This window comes from Mytilus californianus, unplaced genomic scaffold, assembly GCF_021869535.1.
Source record: "Mytilus californianus isolate M0D057914Y unplaced genomic scaffold, xbMytCali1.0.p SCAF_6, whole genome shotgun sequence".
NCBI classification, from domain to species: Eukaryota; Metazoa; Mollusca; class Bivalvia; order Mytilida; family Mytilidae; genus Mytilus; species Mytilus californianus.
In genome coordinates, this window is record NW_026262712.1 from 11,443,852 (window position 1) to 11,450,612 (window position 6,761).

Here is a 6,761-nt window from a genome sequence, read left to right on the forward strand (position 1 = left end):
TTATCTGCAGATATTGTTGTGAACCATATAGTACAACTGGAAACACGAACGTTAGATAAACAGAAACGAACAATAACTGAAAACAAACGAGACAAGAATGATATGAGGATTATGATTAGTTGAAATGTTTGAAAACAATTGTTTTTGTTTAGCTTACATTGTCTGTCTGTTCTTGACAAATTTATCATACGTAAACAACTTGACCATTTTAGAAACAAAAAATGAATGTAAAAGCAGTTTAGAGGTCGTTGGAAATCACGCACAGTATAAACACTTTACGATAGAGGTCAATTCTATATAATCTTGTATTCAAGGACAATGAAGCAGTGTCAGATGAAAATGAAGAAGATGTAGTTATGGAACAATATCACTCGGAATCTGAGGCCGAATCTAAATTGTACTTTGGATTTGAATTTAAATAATTGGACATCAAATGCTATAGATCAGTCTGAAAGTGACATTAAAAGTACGATAACCCAAAACCCATCAACTAAATCTAGAAGAAAAATTTAAATTCCATCAAGATTTCATGATTTTTTCAATAAGAAATCAGTTTTATGTCTTGAAGTTTGCAACGAATTTATAATGATTTGATATATATCATTAAAGTCCATACAAAACGGAATGTTGATAAAATTAATAGTTGAAATATGTGCATTTTAATTAAACAATTTCCATGTGTTGATATTGGTGTTCTGTTTATTTACAAGTGGGACTAACACGATTACAAATTGCTGTTTACCGGCCCCACCCTCAAATATATATTGCACAGTCCCTGAAGGAACACATTGTACATAATTAAGGTAAATAGTTATTTATCACTTCTATGATAAAAGTGGAGATACTCTTTTAGTGACACAGATATGCTATATCTTAATCTGCTGGTTTAATATAATATAACAGACTCCATTTACTGCTGATGCTAACAGTTTATGTTAAATCTCAAACAGTTTTGATTTCCTTATTTCTGCTGTAGGGGCAACAGAAAAACCAGAGCATTGCAGAGCCTCATCATAACACTGATAGGCTGTGTTCTTATCACCCGATATCTCATAACATACACCAAGTAATGTAATCGATTCTGATAATGATGTAATTCTATCTGCATGTTTAACTGTTAAATATAAGTCACGTAATGCCTGCTGTCTCTTGAACATATCCCCAAGACGATGATAACATAGAAATCTAAGACAGTGAGACATAACAACAGGCGGTACAGAAATAATTTTGTTTTCACCTCCAGTCGTTTTTCTTCTGGTATTAATGATGACTGTCCCCAGTACTTAACTTCATTTACAGTTGCTGTTTTCATCCTGTTATTCAATGCCATTGTAGAATGCACATTTGGAGTGTAATGATTTATATTTCGCTCATCATAGTTGATACAGCCTATTGTCACCATATCAGGTGTACATCTTGATAGAACATAATCCGTTAGTCTAAGTGTTATATTTTACTGTCCTATCACATAATAATAGGACGCGTATAACAACCAACACGACACAGCATCTGCCTTGATACCATAATGTAAATGTCTATGATAACATTTGCGTATGTTGTACGTTTTATCTAATGTGTTTGGCGGTGGAATTAGTTGTACTACATATTGACTGCATCTAGCATAAACATATTTACATACGTCAATAATAAACGTAGACAATTCGAACTTTGATAATGATTCAGTTAATGCAAGTCCTTTGTAATAACTCGAAACGTCTGTTGGTAACATTATCGCTCCAGTAATCCTGTAAAATAGAAAGTCTAACGAAATGTAAGAAGATTTACTCTTTGCACTTAATGAACGGTGATTTCCATTGTGAAGCGGAAACAAATTATTCATCAATCCATCAATACCTCTACACTCTATACTCTCAATTACACCTAGTAGTATCTTATTGTTACTCTGATTAATCTTTCCTTGGAACATATTGTGTTCAGGTATGAAATAGTTTGGACAGTAACATGTGTTCACCCATGATATTAATTTAGTAAGACAGAGAGAAAAACAGTAATACAATTTAGATAATTGAAATGTGTCAATATCCACTTCCTCCGAAACCCAAAATAATGCCGTCTTCAGAAAGTAAGAACAAAATAAATCTTTGACTTCATATCGTTTGTGTTAATGATACGCTTTAATGTTAATTTGAGTAGACCGTAACATAAAAGTTGAGTTTTAATTAAACGAATGTACAAGCATTTTTTTCTGCCATAGAGAAAGACAATCTCCATAATACGTCACTATCTGATAAATTCTTAGGTCCTATAGGTACTAGCAAGCATCCGTAATTTATGATCCTGTCAATTACAAAATTAGGGGGCCATTGCAACCGATGACGGAATGCCCATTGAATTGAGTTGTGAGGTAGGTATTTACTCCGTAGACAGAATGCAATATCACTTGCCTGTTCTTTGTCTGATAAACATGGACCGTGTACAAATATCAGACTATTCGAAATACATGGCTTATAATTATTAATAAAGTGATTTATTGATAGATAAATCCTTTGACATGCACATAGTACAAAGAGAGATTTCCCCATTCTTTTCTGCTGCCTATTTGAGTCTAGTAAATCCAGGATGTACAATGTCTTTCTCCATAACATATGTAGAACGCTGTATTTGGTGTCTGATATTATTGTATGACGTCTACGTCGTTAACTACGTACATTATATCTATGTCACTGCCTGGTAAATCAAATCCCTCTGACAAACTTCCACTTGATATTTGTGTATAAGTGAAAGAAAATGCATTGTAGATCATATCTTCTATGATAAATAGTCGTTACCTAGTTCGTATATCTATTTCATTACCAACTGTTTCTACTAGATGTTCGTATAAGTATTTCTCCATTGGGTTCTTTCCGTGCAATTTATAGTGGTCTGTAAATAATATATGCATTTACTTATTTATCATCAAACCGATTGATATCATTCGTACATAGAAAATTAAATCTCCGATATTTATTCTGATTCAAGCGTCAATTTTGAGTGTTATGAAGACGTCATGCATCGTAAATTCTAAGAAGGATATCATTAATGACATTTTACAACCAACTATACAATTCTAATCATGTTGACTATTTCGTCCTCAGGTATCATCGACCTAGTTCTCAACACTACTACTTTAATAAAACATGAATATAAAGACAGCAATCGTCCGGTCATTTGTAGTAAAATCACTCATATAAAAATGTTAAATGTTGAAATAAATTATCTTTCACACTTTCATTTGCTGTTTATTTACAATTTATAGACTGTGAAACTATTCAAAACACGAAGGTTTTCCTATCAGAAAGGACATGTAGCCTTTGCCGTATTTTTGGGTTTAAGCGTTTCTGATTTAGGTAAAAACGGTTTAGATGCACCTTGTATATGACAACATTTATCATAGTCCTATTAACAAATCGTGCACCTTTACAAAGAATGTACATTAATCTTTAGCGTGTTTGCACTGAAATTAACATTACGTCTTTCTCGTTCAAGGAAGACATTTCAACGGGTAAAATGGAGTTTTCTTTACAAATAGTATTTATCATATCAATTTATTTAATCTAATCAACTGGCCCCCGGATTGTGAATAACCGAATGCGACTAGTTACCAAAGTGTTTATTTCATGAATAACATGACCTATAGGTTGCACTTAGTAAATACAACTGTTTCACAAACCACGCCACTTTTGGGGACATACTTAATATTCATAGATATTTTGAATTGTTTTCTACTCGTTCCCTGATATGATCTCCATGTTTCATATCATAGAGACACATCTTAGGAATTTCCTTCATAAATACAGTTAGAAGTTCGAGTCATAAAAATGTTGAAAATATGACGCAGAGCCCTATGTTTTGACCTTTGCAAATAATAGTAGTGCTTGAGAACTTTCTATTCCAGGATATAATTTTTTACGAAACTTCATAGTATAAATTTCACAGTTTTATCCGGAAAATGAGTGCCTATGGGAAATTGCAATGTCTATATTTACAGAAGTGCAACCTGTAGTAGAGCAGAAACTTTCACATTCCGGTGCACCTGAATTTAACGTAGGTTTTCGATGGGATTTGTGCTTCTCAGTCATAAGTTACCTGTGTAATATTTTGTAAGATTCGTTGAATCTTTTTCGTTACTTTTTTTGGCCATGATGTCGTCTGTTTATACTTGGATAATTGTTTTCGATTTCAATCTCTTCTTTTTCTAAGACTGTTTTTTATTTGTTTCACATCAAAACGTAGTATACACCTGTTACGTCTAGAGTATTATACATAACAAAGGTATTACCTTTATTGCAGTCTGTACAGTTCTGTAAGTATTCCAGATATTCATTTGAAGATTTGTCAGGATATCTTAGGTTTAGTATCCACTGTTCTTGTTTTTTCCTTCTATCTAAACAAGCTTCATACATTCGTTCAAACTGTCTGATCGTCAATCCAAAAACGTCATTTGAGATAACCATCCCTCCATCTAATGATTGGTAAAGTGATGGGATATATCTACGCCTCCCACTGTACGGAAAACGTTTGACACCGTATATTTCCCAATACGTTATTTTCTTCATTCCAAATAGATTTTCATCGTCATGATTGTCTTGGTTGCTGGCGTTTCCGTTCATAATGCCTTTAAAATATGATTACATACAATCAATTATTTATTACATTTCTTTAACAATGAATTCAAAGTTTTATTTTACTGTCTAATACATAAAAGTGTATACCGATTATCAGTTAATATATAATCAGTCTTGGTATAAAACTTTGTTTTTAGATTTAAGTTGAATGTTACTATGATATGTTTTAAAGTTTGTTGTGTCATAGTTAAACCAGGGGACCTCGGTGGCCAAGTGGTCTAAGTAGTTGAACTACTGTATCACTAGCCTGTCAACTCTGAGGTTGTGTGTTTGAATCCCGCACGCGGCAGGTGCGCTCGACTCTAATCTTAATTGACTAGGATTGTCAGTATTCCTATCGAAGGTCGGCGGTTCCCTCTACCAATAAAAACTGACCGCCACGAAATAGCACAATAGTGTTTAAAGTGGCGTTAAACACCAATAAATCAATTATTCGTATTTGAACAAAGATACTAGCTGAACCAGTTGCTTTAACAAAGTTATATTTTATAAGCAGATTGAAAAGTGCCACATTTTATTAGAACATATTAAAATTGGCATTGAATATTGCTTTTTGTCTTTATACCCCCCTCCCCCCAATAAAAAACAACAACAGACCTAATTAGACTAGGCAAACGAGCACAAAAGCATGCGCATTAAATCTCGAACATTAGTGAAAAGTAGACAGTCATACAGTAATCAAAAGTATAAATTATAAAAAGCAGTTGTTATTTTTTCGATGAAGATAACTATCTGTTTGATAAACTATCTAACGTCGATGTGTCCAAATTACATTAAAAAAAGGACACAATCATTATATTTACTTTTGTTGATCAAGATACTGCATCAACATTTCAGACAGATTTCCATATAAACTGACCAATCTTGTCTTTGTTTCCGTCTGTTATTTTTTTGTAGTATTTTTCATTCCAAAAGTCTAGTTTAAATTGTATGATCAAGATAAATTCATTTCTGTATAAACATGATAAAATTATTAAAAACCAAAAGTAGTTCACCAAATGAAAATGGATATTGGAGGTACATGTCAAGAGAACAACAACCCAACAGCAAAAAGACAGAAGACGTCTGGAGGTCTGCATCAGGTCTTCTTTCATAATCAAGGAAGAAAACTCTATTAAGGTGGTACCTAACACTACAGGGAGATAACTCTGTAAAAATCAGCTAAACGTTTTAATCATGTTGAAATTTTTCTGATAAAGTGGTTGGTTCAAATTATTTGAAAATTTTATATTTTTGTCAAAGGGTCAAAGTAAACATTTTGTCAAAATTTTAGGAAAATTAAACGAGCCAAATTAGTATTATTCAAGGTGTTGGGTACCACCTTAACCTCTAAATACCAAACTTGCAAAAGTTTACAACCTTCAACAAAATTCCATGAATAAGATATGACTCTGGACTATTATAAAAGTACGAGTTTAATGAAGCAAACACAGAAAATCTACTGAGAATATGTTCATTCCAAAATATGCTGTCTATTATAGGGAATCGAAGCGATTGATACTTTGATATTGATTGTAATAATTCACTTGTTATACATGCATTACCAAAGATATACATCTTACCGTTTTTCCCTATGCCGATGGATATAGACTTCGTTGCTTCACAATATTACTTGAATGAATAACAGTAGGAATTCTAGATAGCTGAAACAAAGAGAGAAAAACTTCCTGATTTTTGTAAATACTTGTCCTGATGATATCTGATTTTATTCATATTAAAACAAGGATGGTAAGTCACTTATTAGAATTGTTAAAAACACTTATATAATTGTTCGTATAAGGAAACCGAAACAAAACATAAGTGAATCATAATCCGAAACCTAACTCTATTCTTATTTTTATTTTAATTACAAACATTTGCCAGTCCTCAAGCAAAACCCATACTTTTAATGCTTTAATAAGCTACAAAGAGCCACAGTATAACAAAAGGAGAAACAATTCAAAACAGAAAACCAATGGCGTGATCTATACTACATCTATGATAATAATTTACTTCCATGCATGCATCACTCTCTATGCACATTCAATCAAAGGTCAACTATCGTGAACAGTGCACAGTTATTAAATTTACAGATCAGACACGTATCTAAAGATCTAAGATCGTGAAAACATGTCGCTAGTGAGTTAAATCAGAAAC

The 6,761-nt window shown here is 32.6% G+C and overlaps 1 long non-coding RNA gene across 1 annotated transcript; it reads right to left on the reverse strand.

Moving 5' to 3' along the window:
* Nucleotides 1-2,394: 2,394 nt before the first annotated feature.
* On the reverse strand, nucleotides 2,395-6,307 carry LOC127704462 (uncharacterized). Its single transcript, XR_007983284.1, has 3 exons — nucleotides 6,188-6,307; nucleotides 4,280-4,615; nucleotides 2,395-2,883 (listed from the first exon to the last, which is right to left on the reverse strand). It is a non-coding gene; the product is annotated as an uncharacterized LOC127704462 (long non-coding RNA).
* Nucleotides 6,308-6,761: the final 454 nt, after the last annotated feature.